The sequence below is a fragment of the Drosophila suzukii genome, chromosome 3, assembly GCF_043229965.1.
Source record: "Drosophila suzukii chromosome 3, CBGP_Dsuzu_IsoJpt1.0, whole genome shotgun sequence".
Classification (NCBI taxonomy): domain Eukaryota; kingdom Metazoa; phylum Arthropoda; class Insecta; order Diptera; family Drosophilidae; genus Drosophila; species Drosophila suzukii.
In genome coordinates this window covers 58,524,799-58,543,444 of record NC_092082.1, presented here as the reverse complement: position 1 = coordinate 58,543,444, position 18,646 = coordinate 58,524,799, and the positions used below count along the sequence as shown (strand labels likewise).

At 39.2% G+C, this 18,646-nt stretch overlaps 1 pseudogene; it reads left to right on the top strand.

Annotated features, from left to right (window-relative positions):
- Positions 1–34: 34 nt before the first annotated feature.
- LOC139352856 (glutamine--fructose-6-phosphate aminotransferase [isomerizing] 2 pseudogene) lies at positions 35–8,383 on the top strand (annotated as a pseudogene).
- Positions 8,384–18,646: the final 10,263 nt, after the last annotated feature.

Sequence of the window (18,646 nt, the reverse complement as noted above, 5' to 3'; positions counted from 1 at the left end):
TTACGGAATAGATGATGTAGGAGCATAAACATTGATGAAGAGTGTAACCAGCAGCGCTGGGTACAACTCCACTCCACACAGTAAGACAATCTCCAGGAGAAGGAAAATCTAAAGCGGGAGATATGACAACGGACACGCAATCAAGGAAGGGATCAAATACGGTTGCTCCGAGTCGAGGAACAACAAAAGACGACCCACAAACAAATATGTGGGGTCCAGGAGGAGGATTAAAAAGTTGGGTCGGCGCATGAACTGCACCACCAGGACAGAAAAAGCCTGCGCTTAGGACTCCTAGCGCAGGAAGACATAGTGTTAATATTAATTCGATCAAAATCCAGAGAAGCGACCTGTAGAGTCGCTCTCTAATTAAGTAATTATAAAATACAATCTGGACTATTACTTTGGAAGCTCCGAACTTATTACATGGCGACCGTGAAATGACTTGTAGATGAATCTAGGACAACTGGAGGTCAACATCAAATCATCAACCTATTACGTTGCAGAGACAACTTGATAAAAAACATGAAATCTATTAAAACAACCACATAAAAACGCAGTGAGTAGAGGGGTATGTGTGGAAAAAGAAGCAGTGTGGTGCAACGCCTTAAAATCAGAAAGGCAAAGTTGCTTAAATTATTAAATGGTGAACAAATTGGTTGGAATACATCGGTGAAGCTCCACGCTGAGCTTGACCACGTAAAAAAACTATTAATAAAAAAAAAGTCAGAAAAAAAAGCGCGCACACTACCACCTACACTGCAATATCAAATACCAATACTAAAATTAAAATCAAACCTCCTCAGAAAAACGACACCCCGGCACTAAAAAAGGAGTGTCTAAGGGATTTCCAAAGCCCACTGCACTCGCCACACTGCGAGCACACCTGTACCGCCCGTAGAACAAAGCACCAACAGCAAAATCAATAAAAACAAGGAAGAACGCAATAGTCGAGTACCTCGACTATCAGATACCCGTTACTCAGCTAAAGGGACCAAAGGGAAATGGAGACATGCAAGCAGCAAGGCGAGATTAAAATGCGCCACCTACCGGCGGTAGACCCATTAAAACGTTATGAGCGTTAGAGTGGGCGTGGCCCAAAAAAAAGTTTGCTACGCTTACCTTAACGCCCACAAATCGCCCAAACCTGTGACGCCCATAATTGTCATGCTAGATTAAAACTTTTAACTAAAATGTATTGGTCTCGTCAATACGTATCGATTGATCCAAAAAATTTGCCACGCCCACTTTAACTTCAAAAAAACGTAGATATGAACGTGGGTATTTCGGAAACTATCAAAGATAGAGAATTGGGATTTTAGACTTAGATTCCGTAGCTTTGAGCGCAGCGCAAGTTTGTTACGCGAATATGCCACGCCCACAAGCCGCCAAATCCTGTGGCGCCCACAATTTTCGGGCTAGATAAAAAATTTTAACTGAAATGTATTAGTCTCGTCAATACCTATCGATTGATTCAAAAGAATATCAATATCATCAATGATCAAGAATATATATAACAATAATAGTAACCGTGGTTTCTATAACAATAATAGAGGAAACTATAGAGGTAATGGCATAAATTCATAAATTCATACATCTTAAATTAGTAAAATATAATTCATGTAGTAACACAAATCTCACATTTTTGATCGACACAAGAGCAGAAATTTCCCTATTTAAATGAAATTCTGATGTATTTAAAGAAATACAAAAAGAAATAACAGTGAACATACAAGTCATTGGACATGGTACGATCCGGTCCAATGGTTTGGTTAGAATTGAGCTTCAAACAGATAAGTAAATACTAATTTTCACCTAGTAACATCAAACTTTGCAATACATTGCGATGGAATAATGGGTCTAGACTTCATAAAAAATTTAAATTGTAAACTAGATTGTGAACCATGGGGTTATTGGTTATTAGTTTGACCAAACAATTTAAAATACCCAATTCATATTCCGATAACATTCAGTTCTGTTAGTAATTCAATACTGTTACCAGCAAGATCCGAAGTTGTCCAAAAATTAAAGTTAAACTCTACAGAAGATAGTGTTTTAATTCCGAACCAGGAAATTACATCTGGTATATACGTTGTAAGCACAGTAGCAACATCCAAAAATACGTTTGTCCATTTACTGAATACTTAACTTAAAATACGATATACTTTCATATCACGATATAATTCAAACTAATAACAATTCAAGAAAATATGAAATCATGGCTCAACTAAGAAAGAATTTCCCCTCACCATTTAAAGCCTAATTAACTTATTTATAATTATATAATTATATAATTTTAACAAACAAAAATTAAGACTTAAGGACAAAGAACCGGTGTATATTTTAGAAAGAACGCTATAGTCGAGTACCTCGACTATCAGATACCCTTTACTCAGCTAAAGGGACAAAAAGGAAATGGAGATATGCCCCACCTACCCCTGATCTCAATAAATGGTTATGTGGGCGGTACACAGATTTAAGCGTTTACTTTTTTTTTGGGTCAATAGATAGTTATTGATGAGAACAATACATTTCAGTTAAAATTTGTATTCTAGCATTAAAACTGTAGGAACCACAGCTTTGGGCGGGTTGTGGGCGTTAGAGTGGGCGTGGCACCTTGCTGAAACAAACTTGCGCTGTGCATCCCAATAGCCTAGCTTTTATAGTTACCGAGATCTCAGCGTTTATACGGACAGACGGACAGACGGGCATGGCTAGATCGACTCGGCTAGTGATACTGATTAAGAATATATATACTTTGTGGGGTCAAAACGCTTCCTTCTGCCTGTTACATACTTTCCGTCGAATCTACTATACCCTTTTACTCTACAAGTAACGGGTATAATTACAGAATTCCGCATAGCCATCAAGAAGAAATAAAGAAACAAGCTGGCTAATTATAATATCGATAATATCGTTGAACCATCTGTGTCTGAGTATAATAGTCCGCTCTTGTTAGTACCTAAGAAATCACTTCCTGAAGAGAAAAAATGGAGATAAGTCATAGACTATGGTCCAATTAATTAGAAAGTACTTACCGACAAATGTCCACTCCCTAGAATTGATGACATTTTGGAGCAACTAGGAAGAGCAAAGTATTTTTCATGCCATTGAACTTGAAGAGAGTTCAAGAGATATAACGTAATTTTCAACGAGAAATTGCTTCACGCGACTACCATTTGGTTTAAAAATAGCACCAAATTCATTTCAGAGAATGATGACAATAGGAATCTCAGGTTTAGAACCTTCTCCAACATTTCTCTTCAAGGACGATTTAAACGTCATTGGATGTTCAGAGCATCACATAATTAAAAACTTAACCATTGTATTTGAACCCTGTAGCAAAAATAATTTGAAACTACATCCACAAAAAAGCTCATTTTTTATGCACGAAGTGGCATTCCTTGGTCATAAGTGCACTGATAAAGGAATACTCCCATATGACAACAAATATGATGTCATTATGAATTACCCAGTCCCACATGATGCGGACAGTGCTAGACGTTTTGTTGAATTTTGCAATTATTACAGACGTTTCATCAAAAATTTTGGCGACTATTCCCGGCACATAACAAGAATATGTAAAAAGAATGTTCCTTTTGAATGGAAAAATGAATGCCAAAACGCATTCCAATATCTAAAAACAAAACTAATGGAACAAACTCTAATACAATGTCCCGATTTTAGCAAAGAACTTTGTATAATCACAGATTCAAGCAAGAAAGCAAGAGCAGTTTTAACTCAAAACTATAATGAACTCCAACTTCCCATTGCATATGCATCGAGGGCATTCACAAAAGGTGAAACCAATATCACATTTTCTACCATATGTTTATGGAAAACATTTTACAATGAAAACAGACCAGATCAATGGTCAATCCAAGTTCTAAGTTGACCCGTAAGAGTTTAGAACTAGAAGAATACGACATTACAGTCGAGTATCTAAAGGGAAAAGACAATTTTGTGGCAGATGCCTTATATAGGATAACAATAAAAAATAAAAATTTACATATTTAAGTCCTGAAAGTCACTACCAGGCAACAAAGTAAACAGAAAAATTCCTACGCAGGAGAGAAACAAGAAGATTTGTCTATACAAACTCTTGACGCTTCTAAGCCCAACGTATATGAAGTCATTTGTAATGACGAAGTACGGAAAGTAGTGGCCTTGCTAATAACGAAATATTAATATTTCTTTAAACATGGAAAAAATGGAACGCGCGACTTAAGACAGTTCTTCCAAAGACTTCAAGAAGAAGCCGGTATGCACAAGAACAGCCAACTCAAGTTGGCACCGAGCAAAAAGACACTTTAAGTAATTTCAATTGAATCTTTCAAAAACAGGGGCAATATTATACTGAATACATTAAGAGTAGCGCTACTCAAGCCGGTGACCATCATAGAAAATAACAAAGATAAAGAAGTGATTTACACATCATGACGACTCAATGCAAGGAGGTCATGCAGCCATAGCAAAGACCATAAATAAAATAAAAAGGCATTACCATAGCAAGGCAGCCATAGCAAAGACCATAAATAAAATAAAAAGGCATTACTATTGGAGACATATGACTCGTTCAGTAAAAGAATACGTACATTAACCATAAGAGATACACCAATTAATGCTTTTGATAGAGTGATAGTAGACACAATCGATCCGTTACCATGAACAGAAAATGTACAAAGTCACTTTAATATGTGATCTTACGAAATATTTAGTAGCCATCCCAATTGCACACAAAGATGCATGTAAAAAAATTAAGACATTGTATTTATCTAGTGGATTGTATTATACATTTTCGTCACAAAAGTTGATATCAGAACTTTTGTTTCCTGAAGGGTCGATCGTCAAGAGATTTTTACCGCTCTAAGAGTTGTTTTTTTTTTATATCAGAAGTTTTATTTAAACATCAGTCACATAATTCATCTTCATATAGCTTTGATTTTCTTAGTTTTTACTTTTACACTTTCACCGATCTTTTTACCAAACGAGTGACAATTGGTACAGTCCTTGTATGCAATCCTTTTACGTTTTTTGGTTGTTGTACCACTAGTTATGATCGGACCATCACAGCAGTGATGCAGTGGGCTCGTCACAAAGTGGACTGCCGTCCACAGTCCTGTTAGTTTTCACATTAGTGTACCTCAATACCATGTTCAAAGGTCATGTTTAAGGGGTTTCACCTGTGTAAATGTCGGTTTTCAAGCGCTTTTTCGGATATTTCGTGTAAGTAAAATATTATAGGTTTTTGAAAAATTATTATTTTTATTTTGTTAGTTTATTATTTAAGTTTATATATTTTTATGTACAACAGTTTTATCAAGAAAGTGTACTGGTGACCGAAGCTGGAACGAGACTTTCCCAAATTAGGGGTTTCTTATAAAGATTTTTTTATATTGTTTTTCACACTTTAATATCTTACACAAAAATGTGAAAAACGAATTTTTTCTTCCCAAAGTACGCCATTTTGACAATTTTCAAAAATTTACGAAATCCCTACGTCAGTACCTCGGCAACTTAATTACGAATTACAGAGTATTTTCTTTTTTTTGTTTCAGACGACTTATGTGTGGTGTATCCTGCACACCGTTTAGGTCCGTAAATTTGGGAAAGTCTCGTTCCAGCTTCGGTCATCAGTACACTTTCTTGATAAAACTGTTGTACATAAAAATATATAAACTAAAATAATAACAAAACACAAAACAACAAAACACAAAAATAAATATTCAAAAACCTTGAATAGTTTACTTACACGAAATATCCGAAAAAGCGTTTGAAATACAAAAGTGTTTTTTAATTTTATTCCGCTGTAAGGGTTGGGATTTCGGGTTTTGTATCAATCGGTAGGTATTGACGAGACTAATACATTTCAGTTAAATTTTTTTATATAGCATGAAAATGGTGGTATCGGTAGGTGTTGACGAGACTAACACATTTCAGTTAACATTTTTAATCTATTATGAAAATTGTGGGTGCCACAGGCTTGGGCGGTTTGTGGGCTTTCGAGTGGGCATGGCATATTCGCGTAACAAACTTGCGCTGTGTACAAGGCTACGGAATCTAAATCTGAAATCTCAATTCTCTATCCTTGATAGTTTCCGAGATATCCGCGTTCATATTTACGATTTTTTTAAGTTTGTGGGCCTTTTTTGGGCGTTACAGTGGGCGTGGGTAAGTCGATACGTATAGATGAGAACATTACATATCAGTTAAAGTTCGTATTCGAGCATCAAAACTGTAAGAGCCACAGTTTGGGGCGGTTTGTGGGCGTTAGAGTGGGCGGGGCACCCTGAAACAAACTTGTAAGACCTGTTTTTTTTCACATAAGTGTACCTCAATACCATGATCAGAAGTCATGTTTAAATTAAAAATTAATACAATAGTGTTTTTTTAATTTTATTCCGCTGTAAAGGTTGGGATTTCGCTTGCAATTCTGTGGAGCGCACATACAAAGTTTTTTCCACAGTGGAAGCGGATGTTTCGCTTGCTTAAACGCAGAGTAGAAATAAAAGTCGTTCCGAAAGGCGTACAAAGTATTTCGAAACTCCTTTTTATGATATATCGCATAAGCCTGTAGCTTTAGTAGTTAACAAGTTACAAGTTTGAGCTATTTATAGCAGTTTTCTCGCCAAACTAGTTAGTTTTTTCAAAAGTGGTACAACTAATGTTTCTAATATTAAGCTGTTTAGCATCGTCTAGTATTTTCAGGACTCTAAAGTAACGTTTTGGGACAAATTGTCAAACAAAATAAAATTTTTATTTTGAGAAGTCTCACATTATCTTGTTATGCGTATGACTTTTGAACGGAGCATCCGATTTTGACAGTTGAGGTGTCATTCGACGCGTATTTTAATTTAGAATAAAAGGTTGGTTAATAGCGATGGGCACTCATCCCCACCCGCCCCAACAGATCAAATTTTATAAATTTTCACGCTTACACTTTCACCGCTCTTTCTCCCAAACCAAATTATTTTTTTAAAAGTCTTGGTATGCAATCCTCTTAGTTTTTGCAATACCTTTCGATTGATGTATCACTCGAAACAATCGGAAGATTACAGTAGATTTTTATTTCTTCATGTATGTAAAGTAGTCGCCTTCGCATTACGTGCGCTTCGTCACTACGCGGACTGCTGTCCACAGTGATGATTACGATTAAAGCTTCTTATTCATTTAATAATTTTAATGAACGACAAGCTATTGACTTCAAACGCATGGCCAAAATATCATTTAGCAGGCCAAAAAATCCACGTATCCCTCTCTTTAAGACCCTACTTCAAACTGGATCCCCTATCCACATGAACACCGTTTATAACTGGTTTGGATTTTGTAAAGGCAGGCTGCCTTGCTATATGTAACATTCCGCGTCGAGCTTGACACAACATTTTGGCTCAAATGTGAAAAAAAAATCTAAATATTTTTTAGACAACAACCAACGTTTTAAGCCCCTTAAATAAATTATGGATTACGGGTTGTTGCGTTCTTTCGATTTTTTTTATTTCGAAGTTGTCTGAGATTTTACCCCGAATTCTGTGTCATTTATGACGTGGAATAGTCGAAGGCTATATTCTAAAATGTTTAAAATTTATGTCCAAATTATATTTAAACTTTTAAACTTAGACTCAATTCAAACATTTTGTTTTTGATAGTCAGGGTATTCCCTAAACTGTTGAATTGCTGAATTGTTGAAAATTCAACAGAAAATTTCGGAAATTAAGGGAACGACCCTAAGAGTTCCCTGTTGAATTTTCAATTTTAAGATGTCAGCTGTTTGTCAGATTGTTAAATTGCCAGGCCGTTTTTAGCAAAGATTGTGTTTAAAATTACGGAAAATGCCGAGAATAAGCCAAAAAACTAATCTATTAGAACTCCTAACAGGCAGCATCCTATCAGATGTCCTTTATTTGCATATTTTATACGATTGCAATTCCTCCATGTTTACAAGTGATCAGAGTTACCCTCTTACTTTTAGTCGAGAACAGCGACAACTCTGATTTTTAGCAATTCAACAAAACTGCTGAAATTTCTGAAAGTTGACTTTGTATGGAACAGCTGATTAACAGCTGACCAAAATTCAACATTTCAGCAATTCAACAGTTTAGGGAATAGCAGGAATATGTATTATAAGAAAATTTAATTTTAAATACGGATGCCGACAGAATATAAATATTGATCTCACCGCACTTTATAACAACAGGAATCTTAGCCTATCTGAATTACCTGACGCCCAAGTCACGCCAGGAGATGCTTGATCTGCTGGTCACGGGCTTGAAGAGATTGGAGTACCGTGGCTACGACTCGACAGGAGTGGCAATCGACTCACCGGATAATAAAAACATCGTGATGGTCAAGCGAACGGGCAAGGTTAAAGTTCTTGAATAGGCGATTCAGGAGCGTAAGTACTGACATAGACACAAAAGTAATTTAAAACAAGGAAGAACGCTATATATATAACGAGTACCTCGACTATCAGATACCTGTTACTCAGCTCAATAGAGATATGCAAGTAGCAAAGCGAGATTAAAATGCGCCACCTACCGGCGGTATACAGATTTAAGCGTTATGGGCGTTAGAGTGGGCGTGGCAAATCGATAGGTACCAATGGATAGGTATTGACGAGACCAATACATTTCAGTTAAATTTTTTTATCTAGCATGAAAATTGTGGGCGTCACAGGTTTTCGCGGTTTGTGGGCGTTAAAGTGGGCGTGGCAAACTTTTTTTTGGGTCAATCGATAGGTATTGATGAGAACAATACATTTTAGTTAAAATTTTCTATCTAGCATCAAAACTGTAGGAGCCACAGTTTTGGGGGGTTTGTGGGCGTTAGAGTGGGCGTGGCACTGTACTGAAACAAACTTGCGCTGCGCAGGAATCTCAGGAATCTGCGTGCCTATTCCCAGTATTGTAACTCTCATAGTTTCCGAGATCTCAGCGTTCATACGGACAGACGGACAGACGGACAGACGGACATGGCTAGATCGACTCGGCTAGTGATCCTGATCAAGAATATATATACTTTATGGGGTCGAAAACGCTTCCTTCTGCCTGTTACATACTTTCCGACGAATCTAGTATACCCTTTTACTCTACGAGTATCGGGTATAAAAAATAGTTATTGAGTTATCACATTTTTTTTAAGACTCTAAATTTTGAGTTTATTTATTTAATAATTATATTCAACAACCGTGTTATATTATATATATAAATTAATATAACTTATGTTTTCGAATAAAAACACCTCTTAACGAGTAAGGGGTCTTGACGATCGCACCTTTAACTTACAAAAGTTCTGATAAAGGAATTTGGGATGAAAAATGACTAAATAAATACACTTTCTAAAATGTTTTCGTTCTGCCCGCTGCATAAAAATACTTAAGCTTCTTGCATAAAAAGGTATATTCTGTTGTAGCGTGCCGAATGAAAATATTTTAGAAAGAGTATTTATTTAAATGTTGTTTAGAAACTATAAGTCTTTTATATCTAGCCTTTTTTTTTGATTTTTCCGCCAAACTAGAACGTTTTTCCAAAAGTCGTAAAACAAAAGTTTTCTATCTCTAGCTTCTTTATGCACCCATAATGTCGTCAAGGCCCTAAAACCAAAAGGGGATTCTTACAAACCCACAAGCAAAGGGACAAAAATTTTCATTTTGTACGGGTCAACGGATTTTAACAAATTCGACGAATATTCTCAGTAAGAATAAAACTAGGTTAATAGCTGTGGGCATTTGTCCCGACCGGCCCTCCTTGTGCTCTTCGTCACTACGTGGACTGCCGTCCACAGTGATATATACCATTATTGATTAGAGTGCCACGCCCACCCTCATTATAATAGGTTGGTATATATTCAAGAGCATGTAAGGTATTCCTTCTTGAGATCCTCTGGTCTCACGAATTTCTAGCTGTCTCTCTCTTACTCCTAACCACGAGCAGTCTACATAAGTAGAAAGGACGTCTTGTTGTGAAATAATTGTGTATTAGCCCAATCAGCCCAATTCATTGTCTGATACTTCGAGCCGGACTACTTCCGCATCTACAGACTGTATAAGTATATCTGCACACCGTGGAGCAGTAGGAACTTAAACGCCTTACTCAAACACGTGGTCGTCTAAAGGGACAGTGACGCGCTTGGTCACTTACATCGAGAATCCACCGCCACAGAGCACTTGCTCCGGAGTCGATGCCATGCTGGCACGGCTAAATCAAGGATTCAGGAGCCTTGAGGAGATCACTGACGAAATGCACTTGCATGAAAACGTTCAGGGCGAGGAGAAGTACCTGCACGCCCTCACCTTATACGCTTCGTTAAAGAGCGACCTTCAGCTAAGTTATTTATAGCTGCTTTTCTCAAAAAATCACGAGTTTTTCCAAAAGTAATAAAACTTAATTTTCTTATATTCTTTTAACATCTACGGGAAGTGGACAAATAGGTGGAACATATCCATAAATGGAAGAAAGTCGCAACACTGCAGTTCCGGCAGTACCGCCGACGGTATAAACCCAGTGGAGATCATCGATTATAAGGACGATATTCAGATTGTCAACAAAACGCTGAAGCTTGTCGTTGGACTACTCCTTGTTCTGGTCATCCTGAAAGTCGTTAGGATGTGCAAGCGATCTGCGCAGAGACTTCGCGACCAACATCACGCCCTGGAAAAAGTAGTAACATCGAAGCCTGAATAGAGCAGTTGCAGCAAAGTGCAAAAAAATACAATAAACCAAACAAAAACCGAATAAATTGCAGTTAATTACAAACAGAAGTGAATCGCCAAAACATTTAAAAACAATTTTCTAGTGCAAGCATTTCTGAATGCAAGTAAAACAGAACCAACGAATACGTTGAAAAAGAAATTGGAGCTGCACCGACCAGCCCCAGCCCGGGCATTCGAACTGACGTGTGCCGCAGTTGAACTCCCATGCGATGCATACATACACATTTATACTGCCAAAGTGTTATTTTTTTGTGTAACGTAGTTTTTGTGTTATGTTTCTGTAAACCGCCAACTTGTATACAGTAAGCCCAATAGAAGAATAAACTGATCTAGATCCATGTAATTTTTTAAATTAAACCATTTAACAAAGGTTAAGTCACAACTATTCATATATTTTTTAATTAAAACGGTACCGTATTATTTCCGCTATCGTACCGTATCTGTTGATTAACGAAAACTAGAACATGCCGGTCAAGCGAGGCCCTGAAATTAATACGAGAATGCCAGCGGAGTCCCTGTAATGTACTATAAGCAATGACTTCATGTAACTTTTTAATTTAAGCCGATTTAACAAAGGTTAAGTCCCAATTATTCATATACTTTAAAATCTAAAAGCTACTATATTATTTCCGCTATCGTATCTTTTGATTAACGAGACATGCCGGTCAGGCGAAGCCCTGAAATTAATATGCAATGACTCCAGAGCAGGTACAGAATGTGTTGAAACCATCAATTTTTTCCATTGACGAAACATGATAAAATTGTCGGCAACCGTGCTTGCCTTCTCAGATCGCTAACTCAGAAAGCGTATCTCAATATGCCAAGTTAGAAATTCCCAGACCACAAAACGAAGCTAGTTCGATCTTGCGAGCAAGCGCAGTTCCCAGAACTCTCCCGAATACTAGACTTAGTACACGATCAGCCACTACAGTATCCAATATGAACTCGTAAATACTGCGTTCACTACACTCTGTAGGTATACAAAGATCCAGTAACTTTTTAACAAATGCTTTGGAACCTTACCAAAACCTAATTACTGCGCCCCTAACCAAACAAATTAACTCTGCAATGCAAAATTTCAACTTACCGTCATCTCGTAAGCAATCACTCAAATAGGATGTGCCAGCATGCCTTTTTTTTTGTTTTTGTGTTTTTTGTTGCCTTGTGCTAAATTTTCTTTCTGTGATTTCTATTGTTTTCTTTTGTACGTTGTCCGTCGTAGCTACAGTGCTGGTTTTTTTGTTGTTTTTTCATGTGCATCAACTGCATTACGTTCCCGCTCTCTCGCACTCCCTCTCTTAACTTTTATTTCTGATTCCCTTAATCGAAAGCTAAAGCCTACAGAGTTTTTGCTCTTCTTGCACTTTTAACTGTTTGCTTGAAATTTTCGAACTTTATATTCCTCTGGTACAGTGGTCCGAAAACCACACACTATAGATACTTTTGTGTGCTCTATTAAAAAATGCTGATCAGAGCTGACCTGTCAAAACTGACGTGTTGGCTGTGTAAAAAAAATGGCTCATGCCAAGGGTGCCGAATATACCGGTCGAACTAGTGATGACTTGGCTAGAGAAAACACCCCACAAGCCCGGAAAGTGACGATCAAAGCTTCATCACAGAGCAGCGGTCAACCACAACAAATCCGCAAATTTTGCTAGGATCAGCAGCTAAAAAAGATATAGATCAACTCCAATCTTGATCGTCTGCAATCGACTCACCAGTTCCTCCTTAACTAACATCATGACACCGTCAGTTAATACTGAGTCTATTCTACCGGCACAAGTTGGCTCTGCAGAAACACAATCTGCCGCACCAAAACCATTATCAGTGGTTCTGCCAAATAAACCATTATTTCTCTCTCGGCTTTTTCCTGACCAAACGCCCTCCTAGGTGTTTGACTATATATGTACAACATAAAATAAAGGCCAAAAATATAACCGTGGAAAAATTTAATTTTACCTATGCCAGAGACACTTCGTCTTTTAAGATCTCTGTTCCAATCATATGTTCTGCAGATTTCTGACCTGCACTTACGGGGGTAAAGGAATTCAAAACTAGGAATAGTAATTCAAGTAAAAGAAAAAGAAACAAGAATCCCCAGCAATGTCGCACCTTCATCTTCTACCGCGGTACCTTCTTCAAATAACGAAAAACTATCAGAATACCAGAGCTAACTTAATTATATTCGGATAGTCTTTCTTTTCTTCTCACATTATTGTATTCTTTGAGACCTGGTTAAATCCAGATATCCTAAGCTACAGTATTTTGCCTCGTAAGTACGCCATTTATAGGCATGATCGACTGTCCAGGCAAGGAAGTGGAGTCTTAATTGCCGTGGACTCTATCCTCAAGTCGGAAGAGAAATGTGATGAGGAATTCAATAACACTGAATTCTAGTTCCTGGTAGTTTTATATAAGTCGTACTTATGGATAATGCTATAAATATTTTCTATAGTACAAAAAATTCGTTTTTCAATTCTTGTGCTCCGTTATACTATCCGTCAGGTTTCAACAAGCAACTTTGGTTCAGTAAAGAGTTGACTCACCTAAGAAATAAGATGTCCAGACTTTATAGGAAATTCAAAGATATCGGTTCTCAATCTATTTATTCTAGATACTTAAGTGCTCGGTCTAGTTTTACCGTGCTTAACTCTCTGTGCTACAAAAACTATTTAAGTCGTTGTTAAGTTCAATTCTCTCAGAATCCGAGAAAGTTTTATAATTTTTTTAACACTAAGCGTAACTCCAACAACTATCCTTCCTCGTTCTCCTTTGAAAATATTAACGCAACAACTGATCAGGCGATAGCCGATCTTTTTGCCCAGTTTTTTCTAACGACATACTCTACTTTATCTCATTCTTTACAGCCTTCTTTTTACAGTGTATTCAATTCGAATTTAATAATCTGTCCCACCTTAAATGAAAACTCTCTGCTTGTTGAACTTCATCGTGTTAAGCCCGTCTATTCGCCTGGTCCCGATGGAATTCCTGGGTGCGAGTTTATGCAAGACCCTCTCAAATTGTTTACCTTATCTTAAGAATCTTTATAATTTTCCCATATGTGGAAGGAATTGTTTGTTATTCCTCTCCACAAGAAGGGTAGCAAAATGAAAGCAAGCAATTTTTTTGGTTTCTCTAAAATGTCAGCGATCCTAAAATTGAAAATATTATTACTTCCCATTTGCAGCACCTCTGTAGGTCAGTTCTATTCGTGTCTACGCGGGTTTATGAAACGTGGTTCAACAACCACTAACCTTTTGGAACTTACATCATTTGTGATAAAGGGACCTAAAAAACATCTTCAAAGAGACGTCATATACAGAGACTTTAGTAAAGCATTTGACTCTGTAAATCACGTTCTTCTGGTTAGAAAACTCGATTTATTAGGGTTCCCTGTTGATCTTTTAGGATGGATCTTAACATATCTGAATTGCAGAACACAACGAGTAAATTTCGGTGTCCCACAAGGGTCACTCAGTAATAACTCATTCTCGAGTACTAATGTACGCAGATGATGTTAAATTATGCCTGCAATACAAGGATACTTCTTGCCAGTCCAACTAACAATAATTTTTAAACATGATGCTCTGACAATTTACTGGATTTAAATGGCTCTAATTAATAATTAATATACTTGTTATGTTCTCAGCGGGAGGACAGTCTAGAGTTATTGTAAATTCTATGAAACGATGGTCTGAGCATAGGATATCGACCCCCACTTTCCACTATACGAGCTGGTTAGTCAGGTGATCAGATAATAGTGTAAAGTCTAAGACTTCCCTCCTACTTCTAGTGATACAAGTTGGGTCATTACCTTTGTTGCAAATAAATAGGTTTGATTGAAGGCGATAGGCATAGAGTAACTCACTCTTTTCGTCTCGCAGTTTGCGAGGCCGCTGACATCCCGTCTCGACCGAGAGCGAGGGTGTGGAGGCCGTCGGAACCCTCGAAACCAGAGGCTATACTCAGCCTGCTGACCAGGTTCAACCCGAAGCTTCCAACATACGGTTGGAAGGTGGTCAAGGTGGAGAAAACCGAGCGCGTCACCATGAACATGGTAATTCTCTTGAACCAGGCCTGCTTGGAACCCCTCGCAGCCCAACAATACCGGGTGAACTTCGGTTTCGATAAGGTGCAACTACGCATCTACGACACAGATAAGCTAGCGGCAGACAACCTGGCCGCCTGTGCGTCATACGAACCCCGGAGCGACGACGAATTGCAGAATGAGGAGGCCACCCTCACTGGCTACGTGTCAACCGACTCGGAGCTGACAGAGAGCCTGAAGCAGCTGTGCACTCAGGTCATAACCCGACCAGAGCGTACTGTTCTCCAGGACAAAGCGGAGGAAGCGGGGAAGCGGCCTTCACATTCAGTGAACCAGAGGCTTCGTATTTATAAATGGTCTCTTTTAGGCTTTCCTCCCAACCTACTTTTACTCGTAGACTAAAAGGGTATACTAGATTCGTCGGAAAGTATTTAAAATGCAGAAGCAGCGTTTTCGACCCCATAAAGTATATATATTCTTGATCAGGATCCCTAGCCGAGTCGATCTAGCCATGTCCGTCTGTCGGTCTGTCCGTATGAACGTTGAGATCTCGGAAACTATAAGAGCTACAATACTGGGATTAGGCATGCAGATTCCTGAGATTCCTGTGCAGCGCAAGTTTGTTTCAGCAATGTGCCAAGCCCACTCTAACGCCCACAAACCGCTCAAAACTGCGGCTCCTATAGTTTTGATGCTAGAATAAATATTGTAACTGAAATGTATTGTTCTTATCAATACCTATCGATTGACCCATAAAAAGTTTGCCACGCCCACTTTAACGCCCACAAACCGCCCAAAAACTTAAAAAAATCGTAAATATGAACGCGGATACCTCGGAAACTATCAGAGATAGAGAAATGGGATCTCAGATTTAGATTCCGTAGCCTTGTACGCAGCGCAAGTTTGTCACGTGAATATGCCAGGGCCACTCTAACGCCCACAAATCGACCAAACCTGTGGTACCCACAATGTTCATGCCAGATACTAAATTTTAACTGAAATGTGTTGGTCTCGTCATTACCTATCGATTGATCCAAAAAAAGTTTGCCACGTTCACTCTAACGCGCATAACGCTTAAATCTGTCTACCGCCCACATAAGCATATATTGAGATCACGGGTAGGCGAAGCATTTCAATCTCGCTTTGCTGCTTGCATATCTCCATTTCCCTTTGGTCCCTTTAGCTGATTAACGGGTATTTGATAGTCGAGGTACTCGACTATAGCGTTCTTCCTTGTTTAATAATTCAATTTCCAAATGTTTACCTAATTCATATAATGACCTTCAATTAGATCTTGATTGTTTGTATACGTGGTGCATTATTAACATGTTATATTGTAACTATTCAAAATATAACTTTATGACCTTTTATCGTTGTAATCCATCTCTTTATTCTTATTTTATCGGAAATAACGCCCTTGATCCTTTTTTTTCAATTCACGATCTTGGCGTTTTTTTGATCATAAACTTATTTTTAAAGACCATATATCTACTGTAGCTAACAAAGCCAAAAATCTCCTTTCGTTTATGAAGCGTTGGTCAAGGGAGCTTGATGATCCATACACAACAAAGCTTTTGAATGTATCTCTTGTTCGTCCGTCTATGGAATATTGCTCGTGTATATCGACTTCTCCAATTAGCTGTTACCAAAATATGCTAGAGTCCGCTCAAAAACAATTCCTCTTATTTGCTTTGAGAGGATTAAACTGGGACACAGGATGCGAGGTTGCGCCTGCAACAAAGCTTTTGAACGTATCTCTTGTTCGTCCGTCTATGGAATATTGCTCGTGTATATCGACTTCTCAAATTAGCTGTTACCAAAATATGCTAGAGTCCGTTCAAAAACAACTTCTCTTATTTGCTTTGAGAGGATTAAACTGGGACACAGGATGCGAGGTTGCGCCTGCTGGACTTACCAACCCTGTACCATCATGCATAAGCTAATTAATGGTGATGTCGACTCTCCTTTCCTTCTTAGTTCCCTCAACTGGAATTTACCCTGTAGAACAGTTCGTTGTTCTCGTCCATTGTCCCTGCCAATATGTAGATCCAATAATTTATCTTCATGATCCTTTTCGTGTTCTTTGTGACGATTATAATGCACTGTGTCACGTCTTTCTGTTTGGTAGCCCTAATGCAACTAATTACGATAAGCTTATGTATTTTCTATCTTCCAATAATTTGTAAATTTATATGTGGCTAACCATTCTATGTGAGCATGTATTTTAAACTGTATTTTTCCATGTCCGAGATTTTGGTAATTGCCCAAATCGGTTTAGGGCTTCGCGCGTAACAAGCATTACTTGGTGTCGTAAGAGCCACTTGTTTGTACTGACCATAGTGCATCAACGTCCAAGACATTCGAGATGTGTGAATTTCGATTATATTAAATCTTCAATTGTCATGTTAGCTTTCATTTATACTATGTTTAATTCTAAAACATATCAGGCAATCTGCTATGGGAGAGGCAATCGTCGTCTTAGCTAACGTCGCGAAAGCATTGGACAGACGAGAAATTGTAACACGGACGTAGTCGATAATCTAAAGGTTACCAGGAATTAGAGAAATTAACAAGCTAATATATAATAACCGCTTGGTCTTTGTAATTGCGGGCTATAGCTTCCACAAACAATTCTTGGGAATTATCTCTGGAGATTGAGCTCAAACATTTTCGGTCCAACCTAAGTTATTGTCCAGTTACAAAATCTTCTTCGGCGTTTATTGTATAATATTCGTTAGCAGGATTTTTACTAATTGTTGCTGCAGAAGGTGGAGCAGAACATTTAAAATCTCTTTTGCGAATACCATCGACACTGGAATTCAACGTTCAACCCGCCTCTTCGTTCGGCAGAACATCGGTTGGAAGCGATACGTGAAGGACAAGTCGGTCTACCAGGAGTCACGGACTTTGGACCCGGAGTGGAGAGATTTTGCGGGCCGTGCGCAAAAGGGAAATAAGGGTTCCCGGAGGCCCTATATAAAGCCGCAGAGCGCTGGCAGCTGGATCATTCGATCACAAGGAGTCAACCCTTCAAGATCAATAAGATACCAAAGTGAACAATCAAGCAGCCAGATAATCTACAAGGGAGCAACAGCAAGTCGAGTCGCCGGAGAAGCAGCGCCGTGGGACCCTACGAGGAGCAAGATTGCTACGTCGAGACGTTCGGGATTGGGATACCAGGAATCTCCGAATTGAGACGCAGGTAGCTGAGGTCCAGAGGGCATCACACGGCTAGGTCAAGGCGGTCGGTCCAAGTATAACAAGCCAGAAGGGAGAGCGGTCAATCGGTATGATCTCGAGTGGAGTTTTCCAGGAGAGCCTACGGTTTCAACCCGAAAAGTCCCGGATCGGCGTTCTCCCAAAACCCCGAGTACGAAGAGCCACGCGACGTCCAGCCGTGCAAGCAGCACCGCCAGGAGCAGCGCGCAAGACATTATCAGCAGCAAGCCAGCCACCACATCACGACAGCCACGCAACACAGAGCGAGCCACGCGGAAAGTCCCGGACCACACGCAGAAGGGTGAGGCTTGGGTGGAGCGTTCGTTTACACTAGGCGTAGAAGCAAAGTAAAGCGCGAGGCAGCTTCCTAGCGTTCCGCCTTGACTGTCCGCGCGGGATGAGCAGAAACCCCAGTGGGACCATCCGCGACAGAGCAAGGGACAGGCGGCGGTGTGTCCAAAGGAGTGATCCTGGAGAGCGCAGCCTCTGTTCTTCCCTAAGCCCGTACGGCTGATCCCCCTCGCGAGTCCGAGTCGTTACCAGCAGTCACCAAGTCAACGCGTCAGGGGCGAGCAGCGAGCGAGCATCTTCAGGGAGCTGCGAGGATCTTCAGGGAGCTACAGGACTGGAGCACCGAGTCATCAAGGCGAGAGGTCGTCGAGTCAATCAGGGCC